Below are 18,154 nucleotides of genomic sequence, written 5' to 3' on the forward strand. Positions count from 1 at the left end.
GAGCAATGAACTAGAAAAATCACATACAAAGAACTGGATCTTCTGCAAGAAACATTTCTTGTCCTTAGATTCGAGGTAATTGGTAACACATTTATAGTTGGATTTCAGAATTGCTTTGAAACAATGAGTGCTATTTGCTCCCCATTTTCCCTTCTTTTCAGTGTCCACATCTATGGTCAGAGAAACATAATAGCTGTCTGTCTCATCATTGTGTGTTGCAGGGGGAGAGGAATACAGAGATTATTATATTAATCTCTTGATAGATCAAGTCTCTGGATCAAGAGAAGCTATATCTGAAGAGCCTCAGATATAGGTTCAGATATCTGATTTACATTATTTACTTCAGATATATCTGATTTATGTGATATGATCCTGGATCTACAATCTGAGAACTAAAGCTCTAATGCAATGAAACTTTCAGTGAAGGACATGAATTGCTTAGCTGAAGGGACACTGTGATGCTAGCTGACAAACATTCCTCTCCCCCCTGGGCACATATGCTGCTCTTCACACCATAAAATATCCTATTTTTCTTCCCCTGGACTATGAGCTAGATTTGTGACTTGCTTTGACCAAAAGAATGCAACACAATGATGCCTTGAGACTTCCTGTCTCTGGGAAGCCAGTTGGCATGGTATAAAGAAGATTGGGCTACGCTACTGAATGATGAGAAACTACATTGAAAGTTGTATGGTGAAATTTATGTGGTACATTTACTAGGTCACAGTACCCAGATATTTGGTCAAACACATCTAGATATTGCTTTGGAGGTATTTTTCAGATGAAACTAATATTTCCTCAGTAGATCTTGAGTAAGGCTGATTACTAATCCTCCATAACTGGATGAGACTCATCCAGTCTGCTGAAGGCCTTAAAAAAGAAAAAGAAAAAGAAAAAGGAAAAAAAAAAGATTGAGGTCTCTGAAGGAGGAAAGAATTCTTCCAGCAGTCTACCTTCAGACTTGAGAGGCAATACCAAGTCCTCCCTGGGTCTCCAGACTGCAAGCCTACTCTACAGGTTTTAGACTTGCCATCCTCTATAATCATTTGAGCCAGTTCCTTAGAATCAATCTGTGTGTGTGTATATATGTGTGGAGTGTATGTATGTATATGTACACATCCTGTTAATTCTGTATCTCTGGAGAACACTACTATGTAGAGAGAAAGAGAGACCATACAGAGAAGCCATGAAGCAGCATGCATGTGGGTGAAGGCTACTTGGACTTTCTAGCTCAGCCCAGCCACCCATTGGATATAATATGAAGTTGATGCCACATGAAGTAGAAGAATCACCCAACCAATCCGTGCCCAAATTTCTGACTTAACAAATTGTGGGGAGAAAAATAAATTATTGTTTTAAGTCACTAGATTTGGGGTTCATCACATAACATTAGGTAAATAAAAAATAACATTAGGTAAAAATAAAGAGTGGCTCTTTTTCCAGCCACTCACTCTCCTATCCTGGGCATGAACTTAGTCTTTCTCAGAGTTTCAGCTCTGAGGGCAGTCCAAGGGTAACTTGTAACTTGTTATCTGCCATCCTCCAACAGTGAAGCCACAATTTTATTCAGACCAATTATTTGGGATGATGTTTCATTCTATATCATGATCCTTGGGGTGTTGTTTAATAGGTAGACCAGCTACTTGGTGATCTTATAGTGTCGCCCTTCATTTAAAGTCCTATTTTAAAAAATAGTAAAGAGGGCTAAACCCAGACAAAGATACTCTAAGGGGAAAAAGAATCTCAATCCTCTTCTACAATAACCCATTGGCCCCTAGAGTCCCTGAATCACTATGAATTCAGAAATGGATTCATTGGAATGCAAGAAGGGCTGCCACAGGTGTCACCAAGTCACTCAATGACATGCAGCAAGAATAATTGGACACAGCTTTATAGCCCAAGAGAACAGTATTAGTGAATGGGCACAGCCACAGAAACCTTTGAGAATCTAAGAATAATGAGGATAATTAAATCCTGCCTATCTCTGAGAAAATGTCATGCTGTAGCTACCTTGAGACCCAGGCTCGGGGCACAAGCAGGGCTGTAACATGTGGCAAACAACAAGAGTGGATGCAGGGTGCTGTGCAAAACTGCCCAGAATAAAAATTCATTGTAATTTTGAGCATGTGATCCATCTGTCAATGCAGAAAAATAACACATTTGATAGTATGTTTATTTCTGTGAAGAGTACAAATTTTATACTCTCATTAGCACACCAAATGAAAGGCTGAAGTCACATTCCAAGTCAGTTTTTTGGAGCTCTGTGATAGATACAAGAGTACTAAATACACCAGGCATACTTGTTATTAACAATTCTGTAAGTCTAGACAGTCCTTCCACCTCCAACACTCTCACATCCCCCACCCCAAAAAGTAGCTGATTCTGTCTTTAATGTATTCTGGTGGTGGACCATTTCAAGTTCATCATTGAGAAGCACATACTAATGGTGAATATTGAATACTTTTGTGTAATTAATAGACCAAACATCTCTCCCCCTTTATCCCTGGAGCTGTATTAATGGCTGCTATCTTCCAGCTGTGGTTTTGTCAAAGATTCCAGTTTAGATATCTAAAGCCTGGATACAATAGCTTGAAAAAGTCATTATGGGACTGGTTTTGGCAGTTTCATTTTCCTTAAAAAGAGCTCCTTTTCCAAGACCAACTTAACTTAGAAGATGGAGTAAAACATTTCTTCAGACAGACACTTCTGCTATCTCCACTCCCCCTAGGTTCCCTCTAATCCTCTAAAAAACAATAAAGTCACCAGGTTTATTGAATTCCTATAACATGAAAAATATTGCAGTAGGAAAAATGGGAAATTAATTGAAGATATGAAGAGTGCCTAGACTCAAGAATTTTACAATCTTTTAGATAGGCCTTCAAAGTTCTTCTTTTAATGGTAATCTACTAAAAAAGTGTGCCAATCCACTATAGCTAGAACTTTCTGCCATACTTACTTATGGATTCTCTTCTGTTAAAGCAGAGATGCTCCTGAGAGCATTCCAGCTCTCTCAGAAGTCATCATGCCTTGTGATACCACAGCACCACATATGGCTGCAAAGATAACAGCATCCACCACAAGTGTGTTCCTTTTCCTGTGCTGGCCCCCCATTGCTATTTGGTAATTACTGATCTCCTCAAGTGACTCTATCATATGCCACATAGTGATTATTCCAATTTGTTCCATTTTCCTTAGGCTCTTTTGTTTCCCTGGTCCTCTAGCTAGTAAGGTATTTCTGTCCCAAGAGGAAACCACTAATTTAGCATATCCTCCCTTTATCTCTTTCAAAATAAAGTAATTCCTCATGTATCTTCAGCTCATTCCCTTTCTTCTGATGCTGATTTCTCCGTGCACCTGACCTGTGACCAGCTCAGAGACATTTACACTGCGTTGAATGTCCCTTTCTCTCTAGCACAGAGAGGCTGCATGGTGGAGGGGTTAAGAGCAAGTCCCTGGAGCTAAACCTTCTGTTTTTGTTTTTTTTTTTTTTTTTTTAATCCTAACACCATTGCCTGTTTGTATGACTTTGGGCAAGTTATGTAACTTCCAGTGCCTTAGTCTCCTCACTCCAAATATAAATAATAATAGAAGTACTTCTCCCACAGGTGTGTTATGAAGATTAAATTAGTTAAAGCATTTAGCACACTGTCTGGTACATAATAAGTATTCAAATATCATTAGCCATTACTTCCTTCAACTTTCCTTAAATTTTTTCTCTACCTCAGCCATTTTCTTAATTCTTACATGTCTGTAAGCAACTGTGCTTTTTGTCTTCATTACTTCAATGCCAATCTTCTTTTGAAAGAGTGGTTAATACAGCGAAACTTACTTCCTCACTCATTAACTCCTGGTAAATTCAGCTGCAGGCCCAGACCAATAATACCCTAGAATTTGTTCCAAAAAAAAAAAAAAGAAAGAATTTGAGTTCCAGAGGCCTCCCTTTGTTCTTATTTTTTTTCTTTTCTCCATTGACCACTGCTCTTATTTTAAACATTTTTTCCCACTTCACCTGCATTACTCTAGATGCTTCTGATTTTCCTCTTACTTTCTAGACATTTTTTCTCTCGTTCTCTGGGCCTTTCCATCCTTCCACTCATAATTCAAGGTATTCTCTGAGATTTGGCTCTATTTTTCCTACATCTATGTTTCTCACACTGGGATGCATTGTAAGGCTGCTCAGTGACCCAAAGCATATCTACAGCCTCAGGAAGAACAAGGTATGTTTGACCATCTTGGGCCATCATTGTGTTGGTACACTTGGCTAAAGCACCCTTAGACATAAGAAAAATCCTACTATTCCAGGTCAGAAAATTGTTTTAACCTGCCAAATTAAAACAAAACAAAACAAAACAAAACAAAAAAACACAGGGCACCCCGGGTGGTTCAGCACTTTAGTGCCACCTTCAGCCCAGGCCCTGATCCTGGAGACCAGGGATCCAGTCCCACGTTGGGCTCCCTGCATGGAGCCTGCTTCTCTCTCTGCCTGTGTCTCTGCCTCTCTCTCTCTCTCATGAATAAATAAAATCTTTTAAAAAAATAAAAAAACAAAAACCATGCACTGAATGATTGGAAAGTGTGGTACCTTACAGTTGTTGCAGAACCAAGTGTCTCTATCACTACAACCAAATCAAGGTGAATGTATGCACTGCCATGATCACAGATGACATAAATAACTCCTGACCCTAGGACTAATGCTTCTCTAAAAAAGTAGGTCATTTTTGGGGAAAAAAAATTATTGTCTTTTTTAAACAAACTAGTGTGTTTGCTTAATATCATTTTAGATTAAGCACACACAAACACACACACCACCATTGGCTCCCATAAACTGATTAAACTTCCTACAACAAGTGTATTTGGACAAAGGTTCTATTTACAAATTTGAAACTATGTTTAGTTAAATATTCCCTTGAAGTTAGTCTGAAAACAGGAACAAGTCTAAGATTCTGACTTTAGAGAACTAAGTTCCACTCTCTATTTGTTTAAAATATATATTTATTTTAAATGATAATTTCAGTTGGAAATGCTGAGAAATGGTCCCAAACAGTAATGTTTGGAGCAAAGGATTATAAGTGATACAAATTCAAAAGATAACAAGGGAAATGCAGAATAATCTTGAAGCAGAGGGTATATCACAGGGAATTTGATAGCTCAAAACAACACAGCAATAGTCCCCCCCCCACCACAAGGGAACTCAAAGGGAGCACTGCAGCTGGTCACAAATTTGTAAGGTGTATTTTGATACTCATGTAAAATATAAGTTTTTAATCACTGTGGAGATGCAAATGAGCCTGACCTGATAGGCACTGAATGGAAAAATCCTGAGAAATAGCTCCATGAAAATATCTCATTGCATATATAATGTTTAAGACAATTTTGGAAACAGTTGAAAGTTAAAAAGCAAGAGAGAAATCCTGGCTTTGAGGAATGCTTAAAACACAATCAAACAGAGAAAAAAAATCACTTGAAGTATCATCAAAGCTAGCTTCAGAATCACTGTGGGAGGCACAGCTCCTGAGATGAGGGCCATTTGAGGGAGCAGGGTGGGGTGGGTTGAATCTGTTTTAACTCAAAAAGAGGCAATCAAGATGACAAAGTGTATTTTTACATGGAAAGGTATTATTGAATAATCAAGAATCTGAAAATAAATTGGATTTTTACCTAATATCCTATAGGGTGAAAACACAGAAATGAAAGATAGAATCACTTTATTAGTCATCTACACTGATAATGTAGTCTGTCAAAGCCTGTGACTTGCCAGGGTACTTGAAGGTAAAACTGGTGATAAAATTTTCAACAAGATAAAAGGATCTTAGTTAGCATGGTATTAAGTAGGAAAAAATGTTGGACTCAAATCTCTTAGGCAAAACTTTGAATCACTAGTATGCATCAAACACATGATGGCCCTGACTGCTTCAGCAACCAGTGATTTTATTCACTCATCAAAAAATAGAGGCGGGGATCCCTGGGTGGCTTAGTGGTTTAGCGCCTGCCTTTGGCCCAGGGCGCGATCCTGGAGTCCCAGGATCGAGTCCCACGTTAGGCTCCTGGCATGGAGCCTGCTTCTCTCTCCTCCTGTGTCTCTGCCTCTCTCTCTCTCTCTCTATGCCTATAATAAATAAATAAATAAATAAATAAATAAATAAATAAATAAATAAATAAATAAATAAAATAATCTTTAAAAAATAGGGGCTCCTGGGTGGCTCATTTGGTTAAGTGCCTTCTGCTGGGGTCATGGTCTCAGGGTCCTGGGATCAAGCCCCACGTCGGTTCCCTGCTCAGCACAGAGTCTGCTTCTTGCTTCTCTCTCTCCCTCTGGTGCTCCCCCTACTTGTGCATGCTTTCTTTCTCTTTCCTCCAAATAAATAAATAAAAATCTTAAAAAAGTATTTTTGAGGCCAGTCAGGTGTTGCGGCCTGAGGTGTCCTCCCAACCCCTCCCACTCAGCTCCTCCAAAGGCAGACAATTCATCAAGGATTTTATATACAAGACCCAAAAGTTTGTTAACCAAGATGATGAATGCCAACATGGATGCAGTTGATGCTGAAAATCAAGTGGAACTGGAGGAAAAGGATGACTTATTAATCAAGTGTTGAAACTTCAATGTACTTGAAGATCTCTCTGCAAAAGTAGGTGCAGTTAAGGAAGAAAATCAGAAGTTAAAATCAGAAAACCAAGTTCTTGGACAATATGTAGAAAAACCTCATGTCAGCTTCTAATGTTTTTCAAACAACTAACACAAAAAGCAAAAGAAAGTAAGGGATTGATACCCCTTCTGTTTTATGGAATTGCTGGTGATCTATCTTTTTAAAAGCTGGATAGAGGGCATCCTGGGTGGCTCAGCAGTTTTGTGTGGCCTTCAGCCCAGGGTGTGATCCTGGAGTCCCGGGATTGAGTCCCATGTTGGGCTCCCTGCATGGAGTCTGCTTCTCCCTCTGCCTGTGTCTTTGCCTCTCTCTCTGTCTGTCATGAATAAATAAAATCTTAAAAAATAGATAAATAAAATTTGGATAGATTCAAAAGTTATACTGCTTTTGTTTATGGTTTGATTGAATATTTATGAAGATAACATCAGATCTAGGCAAAATTAAGAGAATAGAAGATTTACATGAGTTTTTGTATTGTATGTTAGTCTAGGACAACATGCAAATGTATCATAGAAACTTTATAATTAGAAATGCATTTATATATGAAACTTGGAAATGAATGTTTCAAAAAATAAAAGAAAAAAAAGAAAATGAATGTTTTATCAAATTTGCTTTGATTTATAGGGTTAGCACTGACTTTATTCATTTATATATTTTTAGCACTGCCTTTTATTATAGGCATAGTAAGAGATACAAGAAAATATCCACTGCATTGTGAAAAATGACCAAAATCATATACTGAACGCACAGCTTTCTATACTCTGTGCACCATTTTGCATTTTCTTCATTCACTTTTACCTTTCCATTTCCCTTCCCCTAAGGAAAAAATTGGCTTCACATTTGTACAAGTAATTTTAATAGTTAATCATCTGTGAGAGTAACCTGAGCTTGAATTGTTTAAAGTTAACCAAAGTAAGACACTTTCTCAGTTAGGGCTTGTCATAGTAATGAGATAGGATTGGTGGTTTCTCTTTAATCAATTGAAAACAGAGGCTATAAATATGAAGGTTTTTCTTTGCAACTGAATTGTCAGATTGGGAAGGTTTGTTGTCAAAAACTTCCTTTTGCATAAAATAACCCACTTGGTGTCTGAAAAAAATGAGCTCTAGTTATATGTTTGAAATAGAAAATCTTGAGAAAAATAGAAATAAGATGGGGAAAGTACTTGGCATACAGTAGTAAGCAACTCCAAATGTTTTTACTCCAGATTTATGTGATCCCTGGCACAGACTAGATCTTTTGGGGATATATATATGTGAAAGTAGATTAAATATGACTAAGCCTATGTCAACCACATCTAGAAGAGAACAGTTACAAAGAGTTTCATCTCAAGGTTTATTTGTATTACCCAGCAAATCAACTTCTGGAAAACTGCTTTAGAGTGCACTATCAGAATCATGAATAAAATGGGCAAGTTTTACATGCATATTAACTGATATTCTCAGTATTTTTCTCTCACTGCTCCTCCCAGAATTTTCAGTAACCTAATTATTTGGTTTGCAGGGTATTTGTCACTGCTGTGCAGTTTCTAAAAATTTGGTTTGTTGATTCTATTTGGTAAGAAAATTGGTATCAGAAGAATGTTAAAATGTTAAATAGGAAAGGAGATTCACTAATATAGTTTGGTTATTAAATTTGGGCTATGTTTAATCATGAAATAATCTTATGTTTGTATTGGTAAGTATTGGTAAGTATTGTATTGTATATGTAAGATTGGATGAATGACTTTAGCTGGATGAATATAATAGTAATATAATTTTTTTCAGAAAAAAAAATATATACATATTTGAGCTCTCATTGCACCTAATGCTATCCTAGATCCTGGGGATTTCACCCTGGATAAAGTAGACATAGTTTTATCCTTAGAATATTTACATTTGCCAAGAAACTGCTTCAAAAATTTTTGTTTGTTTTATTTTCCTTGATTTTTCTCAGGGCATCCAACAACTTAGTAAAACTAGATAATTTTGCAAAATGCAGTATTTTTAATGTTCATTATTTTAAATAAAATTGTAATAAAATAAGAGAATAAGAAAGCTTATACTACCACTAGACGCATTCTTGCTCAAACAAACAAAAAACAGTATTCCTAGAGTTTTCTAATTCAACCATAAATTATTTCCTTGGGAATAAAAAAGGCATCATAATTTTTTTAAAAATCCTAAGTATTATTAGTTCATTTATTTTTCCTACTTCTAACAAATTGGGTCACATGGGATTATGTATTGATCCAATTTCCCCCCAAAGTCTGAACACCCTCATTCAACCATTTTTAGGTAAAATTGCAGTGATGGTTTTCACAGAGTGTGACAAATTATAACATAGTATAGAAGTTTGGCTAGTTGAATGGAGATGTCAGAATGTGAATAATTTGAGACTCCCCTTCTTTACATGTGACAAAAATGACAGCATCAGTCTCAAAAAAGATCATTATTTGTATTTCTTAATTGAAAATTCCCTTTTTTACTATTTCCATGGGAGTATAAAAAACAAAAAACAAAAAAACAAAAAACCTAGCCAGTGGATCAGAAACTCTTTTTATCCCTTACTAGGCAAGTAGACAAGTGAGCCAACAACTCAGCAAGTAGATGAAGTCATTGAAATTTTTGGCAAGAATGGCCTGACAACATGGCATTATGTTTCCATTTGTGATTCTGGCTTGCTTCTCCTATGGGATTCCCTATATACAGCTCATTAGTGCCTTTAAAAATTATTTGAGTGCCCACATGTATTTGTGAATTTGCTTCTAAAGAATAAGGCAACACCAAGAAGAAAAAGTACAGATAAGCTAAACTCAGTGGATGTGATTTGCTATCTTTAATTCACTCCAATTCATATGTGAAAGTGATAAATGCAATGGATAAAATTTCAGGCCTTATCTTTTGGTTATCACTTTCCCTCAATGTCTACATGAATTCATGACTGATGAGTCATTCTCTTCAGCTGTTTTCCCAGTTTTTATTTCTGGCCCCTATACAACCCATTTTCCACACAGCAGGCAAAGAAATCATTTAAAAATCTCCATCAGATCATTAATCACCTTGTTTAAAGTCCTTGATATTTTGCTGGGGCATTTAAAACAAAATCTACTTTGTGGCACAGTGTGCCAGGCCTCTGCTCATTCTTTCGATTCATTTTGTACCATAATTCCCTAGACCTCTTTTTCTTCTCTGTAGTAGCTTCCTCATATCCAAAGGTCTTTACACGTGCAGTATTTTCCTCAAGTCACTTGTCCCCCAAGTGACCCCCCCCCAGCTTTAACTCAGCTGTATCCTCCTAGTTATTTAAAAGCTACTTTAACCATATCATCTCACCCCCCACCACTCTAAACTTCATGTTTTACTTCCATCATAGTATTTATTTTCTGAACTATCCTATTTTTTTTTAATTACTTGCCTGTAATCTGTTTCCCTCTCACTATACTGTAAGCTCCAAGACAGGCTTTATTTCAATCATAGGCATATCGCTAGTGTCTGAAATGGTGTCTAGTATAGACTGGGTACTCAGCAAAGAATTGTTGATTAAATAGATGAATATAGCAGAATCTTGCCCATTAATGAATGAATCAGGAAGAAATTTAAGCATGATTAGATAACAGAGTAGAATACAGATTCTACACATTTAAAAAATAAAACACACGATTACTAAGGAAATGCACTTTGTTTTTTTGTTTTGTTTTTTAAGATTTTATTTATTTAATCATAGAGACACACCCAGAATGAGAGAGAGAGGCAGAGACACAAGCAGAGGGAGAAGCAGGCTCCATGCAGAGAGCCTGACGTGGGTATCATCCAGGGTCTCCAGGATCACGCCACGGGCTGCAGGCGGCGCTAAACCACTGCGCCGCGGGGGCTGCCCAGAAATGTTGCACTTTGAATTATGCCTCCAAATAATCTGGATTAAAAGTTTAGTCTTCTCTGTTATTCTGGATATGTGAATATGTTGGAAAATTCTGATAATCTGTGCTCTGTATTCTATCCTTGATAATATCATGTCCTCAACGGTTATTCACTTCTAAGCAGAGAATCCTTAAATATTCCTCTCGGTGTTCATGCTCTGTCTGCCCAAACACATCATCGTTCTGCAGAGACAGATCCTCTTTCTCTGTTCCTTATCTTAGTCAGGCTGGTACCATCCCAGGAATTCTCTTTGTCTCTTTCCTCTATCTTCTGTATTTCTTCCTTTCCTCTCAACACACACATTGGCATATACTTCAAATCTGACCCTTTGTTTCTATATCCACTACCAATGCCCCTCATTGCTTGCTAAATTATTGTTAAATGTTTCTAAATGGTCTTCATTGGTATAATTGTTTCCTCCATTCAATCCATCTGTCCCTAAATCATAGCTTTGTTCATTTCACTCAACTCAAAACTTTCCATGGTTGCCAATGACTGCAGAAAGTAATCCCAATCTCCGAGCATAAAAATGAGCACAGGGGGATCCCTGGGTGGCGCAGCGGTTTGGCGCCTGCCTTTGGCCCAGGGCGCGATCCTGGAGACCCGGGATCGAATCCCACGTCGGGCTCCCGAGCATGGAGCCTGCTTCTCCCTCTGCCTGTGTCTCTGCCTCTCTCTCTCTCTGTGACTATCATAAATAAATAAAAAATTAAAAAAAAAAAATGAGCACAGGGATCCCTGAGTGGCGCAGCGGTTTGGTGCCTGCCTTTGGCCCAGGGCACAATCCTGGAGACCCGGGATCGAATCCCATGTCAGGCTCCCGGTGCATGGAGCCTGCTTCTCCCTCTGCCTATGTCTCTGCTTTTCTCTCTCTCTCTCTGTGTGACTATCATAAAATAAATAAAAATTTTTTAAAAATGAGCACACTCCATAAAATGCCCCTGACAGATGTTTCTAGTTTCTAGTTTATAATCCTCAGCCATCCCCTTTCCTCCAACAAATCTTTGCATTAAAAACTCTCCATGACTCAACATTCTACCAATAGCCTCTGTATTTTTGTCACCACTGAGCTTTGCTCTCTATATTATCTCTACCCAGTATGCCCTTCCCATGACCTCTGCATTCTGGACACTTAACACAGGTTGAATTTGCCAAGTAAATAAACCCCTGTCCTTCTTTCAAGGCCAACCCTATGACAACTTCTCCATGAAATCTACCCCAATACCTCCAGTCAGATTACTCTCTCCCTCCCCTAAGCTTCTATTGTACTTGATAGCTCTATCTTAGTATTTTAAGAATACTCTGCTTTCCAATATAACTGGTTGGGTACATATCTGTCCTTCCCAGTAAACTGAAATTTTTATGATGGCTAGGACTATTGCCAATCCATGAAGAATTCTTCCATAGCACAGATGAGGTTAAATGAAGGTGACTGTTGAAGTCAAGATGAGGATACAGTGTTGTGGAGGTGGTGATAAGAATGTAAGGTGGTGAGGATGTGGTACATGAGGTGAGCTGTGTGTGATGGTAGTGGTATGGAAGTCCCAGCATTATCCTTGGTGATGTGGAAATATCTCACACTGTGAATTATATTTTCCACGTTTGACTACCAAAATCCTGAATCAATCTAAATGTGGGCACCAAGCTGCTCTTAGAACATAAAGTGAGGTTATATAATCATCCCAATCATCATTCATTAATATCTAAGGCGCTTGGTGGAAGCCTTGGACAAAAATAAAGAGCAAATAATCTAATTAATTCCTCTGTCCTAAAGCCCTAACTGCACAGACATCCCTTCAATAACAATGAGCCAAACTGTACTCAAAGAATAGGTTAATACTGAGGATCAGAAGAGCTGAAAACTGTAGGTTTTGCAGCAAAACATTTGTTCCCATATTCAGATGAAAAATAATGTCTACTCAAATTCTGAAATCTACAAAACTAAAACTAAAACAACTATATAATTTTTCAAATAAATATGGTCCACAATCCTATTTATAGATAATGTGGCATATTAAAATCCAATGCTTTTGTCAAAATTATTATAAAATAATGTAGAACATAAACATTTAATGGACAACTCCGAGTCCTTTACATTTTATTTCTGAAAAAGAAAATATTTCCTTATATTCAGAGATATGTATCTTCCTTGACATCTTTAGTATCTTTTGAAATTTATTTGGGGAAGCAGGTAGGAAGATTATCAACCATGATTAAAGAAACTCTGCTTTTTATTCCATAGATACCAGAAGAAACCTTTTGATTTAACAAACATTGATTATAAATAAAAATTTTTAGGGTGTTTCATGTAGCAAATAGATCTTAAAGGAAATTAAACATTACAGGGGCTATTTCCTTCCCTCTATTTCTCTACCCTATCAGTTCCTACCACATCCTGACATTGTAGGTAATTCAAAATAAGAGTCATGAAAATACAGAAGCCAAAAAACAAAAAAAAATTGTGCAAGCCAACAGGCTGCTGCAGAGATTCAGAACAACAGTACTGAGAAACACAGGGATAATTGACGTCTATATTCTTCCTCTAAATCTGTGTTTGAGTCAAAACCAAGTATATTTCAGTCAGCTTACTCGGCCTCATGAAAAAAGAAAAGTTTATGTATGCTATTTAAATCTAACTTCTTACCTGCTGCTAAACCACTGAGCTTTTTAACTGAAATTCCACATTTAAAAAGTGTAAGATATTTATAGTAATACTAAAATACTCATCCAAATTATGCCAATTCTGGATCTATAATGAGGATAGATAAAAGCAAAAAGTATATCAAACAATAAGAGAGGGAAATTGTATGTCATTCACTACCAGTTGCAATAACTGGAATTCTGTAGTCCATAGACAAAATGCTCAAAACCTGATATAATTGCATATATAAGACATATACTATATACTAACAGTGAAGTTAAAGCAAATTGTAAGTAATAATAAAAATCACCTTTACTTTCTAGCTATTATCTAAGGAAGTGTTTTATTATCAGCTAGTTAGTGAAAGACATTATAAATGATCTTTTTAATAGAGCTTTGGAAATAGAATTTGGTAATTCAGAGACATACAGTAAAATCTTATTATAGATTAAGCTGTATTTAAGAAATATGATGACTCTGATGAATATAATGGCCAAAGGAACTAATGATTTATTGGAGAGAATATAAATCTATTCTTAGGCTGTAGTAAGTTGACATTTATTCATTTCATTTGGTAAATGTGTACAGTAACACTGAATAATTCAGGCTTTTTACTTTGGTAAAACTTAACCTCATAATTTCTACTTCTCTATCATGTTCTTATCTGTAGAATTATAGTATTTTTAACTTCTCGCTGATGACATCAAAACACTCTATTTTCTGAGCCATTCCAAAACTAAAAAGGTAAGACAGTGTATACTCATTTGTTCTCAATGAAAAAGATGCTCATTCCCATAATATGTTACTTTGGTGTCATACAGAACACACTGTGAGCTTTAGAATAGTACAGACCTGTGTTCAAATTGCCCCCCTTCAAGGGAAGTCATTTAACTTCTCTGAGCTGGGTCTTCTGAGCTGGTATAGTATGGATAATTTACTGTATAAGATAGTTTTGAGAATCGAATGAGATAACATATGTGAAGCACCTGCCATATAGCTTTCCACACAGCAGTCATTTAAAACATATTATCCCCACCCCTCCAGGCTACTTTGTCACAAGTCCTTTTAGGTGAGCATGTTAAGCAAAAGATGGCACATAAGCTTGTTGAACTTTATTGCTATTCAGAATTCCTCAAACAGAAGAACTACATCTGTCTTTGAAATCCATATTGCATATTTTGAAGAAGGGCAGTTCTTCTTCTTCTAAAATATTTGTCTTTGCAGGTAGAAACTTAATATGTAATTTGAAGCAGAAAACTTCATTTAGCAACATTATGTGAGTAAGCCATAGTTGCTACCACCAAATAAAATATCTGTGTATCAAGTCTCTGACTCCTATGACAGTGCTATTGTGATTAGAAATTATCTCCAGGTTTCCCAAAACAAATATCTAGGTATGGGATCCCTGGGTGGTGCAGCGGTTTGGCGCCTGCCTTTGGCCCAGGGCGCGATCCTGGAGACCCGGGATCGAATCCCACGTCGGGCTCCCGGTGCATGGAGCCTGCTTCTCCCTCCACCTGTGTCTCTGCCTCTCTCTCTCTCTGTGACTATCATAAATAAAAATAAATAAATAAATAAATAAATAAATAAATAAATAAATAAATAAATAAATAAATAAACAACACAAATATCTAGGTAAAGGTCTGCCCAAAGTCTCTCCCTCCCAGTATACTTTTAACTGAGTTTATATCCACTGAGATCTACACATCACTGGTAAAGTGTCTCACTTTTCATCTGTGCTATTTTGGTGAAGCACCAATTTTCCTTGAGAGACTGTCAGCATTTCCTTTCACTGTCAAAATTCTCTTTGGTTATATACTGGGAACCAAAATAAAAATCCTCAGCAATTTATCACCAGTGTTTGATAACTACCAGTGATCATTTCAGGTTTTGAAGAGTTTTGCAGTAGGAATTTCAAAGAAAAGACATTCAAACCTCTCTTACAAAGTTACTATTGATGGTTCTACATGAAATAATTTTTCTTGGTTATCCTACCATTCCTACATTCAGGAACTCAAAACATACTCTAATAAAATAGTGAAGAAAATGGTAAATTTTATGTTGTGTATTTTTTACCATAATAAAGAGTAAATTATATTAGCTAGCTCTAAGATCTCACTAGTTAAGTAATTGTCATAAGCCTTAACTATTAATCTCAGTATTAGTTAATTTTACCCATCTCACAGGCTGAGGTGCCCTTCATTTTTGATGACACCTTGACTACTTAGAAAGTCTGTCCCATGCAACATGTGGCATTTGCATGTTGCATGTTGCAAATCCGTGTGGGCTTTCTGGAGGGAAGCATTTTCACACCATCTGGATGAGTCAAAGGAACATGTCACATCCCAGTTATCAATACAACTTCTAGAAGTCATGTGGTGAAAGTACAGCACAGAGAGAAATTTGGCAATAGGCACGTGGGGTTAAATAAAAGGTTTACTCCTAGTTTTTTTTCCTCCACTAAAAGTATGTCTAGGGTATCATTCTTGGATGAAATAAAAATAATATATATTGTTATCTCACAATCCTTTTCATGAGTTATAGGTAAAGGACTACAAGGTTTCAAAGAAGTCTTAAGGCTACTTTCTTTACTAGCAGACTTTATCTTACAAACTGGTCTTTCAGAGGATACATAAGAATACTTGAGGTGGAGAAGATGTCAAAAGGATAATATTGTGGGAGGGGTAGGAGTGGGTAAGAAGAGCCTATATGCAAAAACAAAAACCATGTAGGTGAAGGAGAGTTTCGGGGGCTGGTTATGAGTTCAACTCTTAGAAATAGGGTTATGGATGGGAAATGTATAGGTTTCCCATTGCCTCCACAACCAATTACCACAACTTAGTGGCTTAAAACAGCACAGATTTATTCTCTTATACTTTGGGGGTCAGAAGTCCAAAATAAGTTTTATAGAGCTAAAAGTAAGATTTTGGCAGGCTTGTTTCTTTCTGTAGATGCCAGGGGGTAATCTGTACTTCTCATAGCTTCTAGAGGCTACCAACACTCCTTGGCTTGTGGCCACACCACACCAATTTCTACTTGTGCTGTCACAGTGCCTTCTTACATCTCTTACCTCTTTGTCTCTCTTACAAAAGGCCTATTTTGATTATATTTAAGGCCTTGCTGAATCATTGAGCATCCTCTCCCATCCCAAGATCCTTAAATTAATCATATCTATAAAGTCCTTTTTGCCATGTAAGGTAATATATTCATGAATATATTAGAATATGGACATCTTTTGGGAGCCATTATTCAGCCTACCATGGGAGGTAATAAAAGTTATGATAATATCTATCATTACTACACATAATTCATGACACTAGGTGCTTTACATGCATTGCATCCCATAACTCTTTCTCTGCCTCTCTGCAATATGGCAATGATTAAAGATGATATTTAAAATATTTAAGAACTTGTACATCAGGGCATCAAGCAATCAGATTGGATTCCAGACATAGTCCTGGAGCCATCACAACTGTGTAACCAAGAGAGTTCCACGTGGTCCCAGGAAAACATTCTGGAAAGCCATAATGTGCAAATGTCAGCCTACTGATTAAATTATCGGCCTGAGTAGTAGTTTACTGGGCACCTACTGGAGGCGGGGCCTCTGCAAGTCTTTTTTACATGCATTAACACAATTAATGCTTACTTTAAGTTTCTTGGAGAGAGACCATTATCACTATTTTACAGATGAAGAAAATAAGGCTCAGAGCAATAAAATCACTTGCCCATGTTCATAGTGAGATTCACTGTGACAACCAGGAGCCAAATCCTGTGTGATTGTGATTTTCCTCTTCCTTCCATCAGGTTATACTGAGTCTTTTCAAAAATCAAATATAATAATATAATCTAGACATACCTAAGGATTGTCCAAACAATATGACGGTCTGTATAATGAATTAGATTCATGAAAATAATGTAGTAAGCCCTTCTTCAATGACAAGAGTTTAGTGTGGCCACCTCTGCTCTTCAACAGAGAGGGTCTAATAATCATATCAAATGACTCACTCAGCTCTTGGGAAGGAAGAGCCCAGAAAGGCTCATTTCCACAACTGCATTGCCAAGGGCATCTAAGTGGTACCATGCGGGCTTCCCAAGCATGGGGCTTGGCACAAGCAAGTCTTTGGCTGTCTAATATGCCTACCAGTGGCTTTTCTACCAGTGCCACATATCATTCCCAAGATATTAAATCTAATTTTTAAAGTTATGCAGCAGTAAAATTAATTATATCCTTCTTAGTTTGCTTAGGCCTACAGAATTTAATAGCCACCAACAATATAAGACATTGACTGATGAGTTTCAAAATAGAATTTGAAATATCACAGTCATCAACTCTCATCGTTACTTGAAAGTATCATATTCATTTTTGTTTGATATGCAACAAATGTACTTATGCGAACCTGACAGAATTTTTGCTAGTTTTCAGAGAGAATAATTATTTAAAGAAACTATGAGAAATCAAATGCAAAGTCATAAGATAAATACATGTATTTCAAATCATGGGTTATCACTGCAGCCAGGTGCAAATGTCTTACTATTCATGCACATATTCTTATATGGACACTTAGCACATGATAATTTAACACATCAGCACCTTCAAGGTATCACAAGGAAGTTCTATTTTCAGCAACATTGGGTCCCCTGACATATGGTAATTCCTGTATTTGATAAAAAAGGGTATATGCTCATCAGCAGAGTGCATCACAGTAACTCAAACAGTGTGGCTGATGAGATAGGGAAAGGTGTTGGTAAATTTACACAGGCCATTAACCTAATCATTTATTCAACTTTCTCTGCAAACTCTCATGAATATATCCAAAAGGGAATATATATTCATACTTTAATATCTTGTTAAAAGAACATCAGGGAATTCAAAAAATTCTTGGAATTCTAGGGGGAAAAATGAAGAAATCCTAAGTCTCCTTTATGACATAACACTGAAGTCAGTGTTGTTACCCCATCAAAGAGACCAA

The 18,154-nt window shown here is 36.9% G+C and overlaps 1 protein-coding gene and 1 pseudogene across 23 annotated transcripts in view; one reads left to right on the top strand and one right to left on the bottom strand.

Annotated features, from left to right (window-relative positions):
• The window catches only part of PDE4D (phosphodiesterase 4D), a 1,410,178-nt gene that overhangs the window by 938,263 nt on the left and 453,761 nt on the right, over positions 1 to 18,154 (bottom strand). The gene's annotated exons all lie outside the window — the stretch shown is intronic.
• LOC140596201 (short coiled-coil protein pseudogene) lies at positions 6,510 to 6,756 on the top strand (annotated as a pseudogene).

Source organism: Vulpes vulpes, chromosome 2 (genome assembly GCF_048418805.1).
Source record: "Vulpes vulpes isolate BD-2025 chromosome 2, VulVul3, whole genome shotgun sequence".
Taxonomy (NCBI): Eukaryota; Metazoa; Chordata; class Mammalia; order Carnivora; family Canidae; genus Vulpes; species Vulpes vulpes.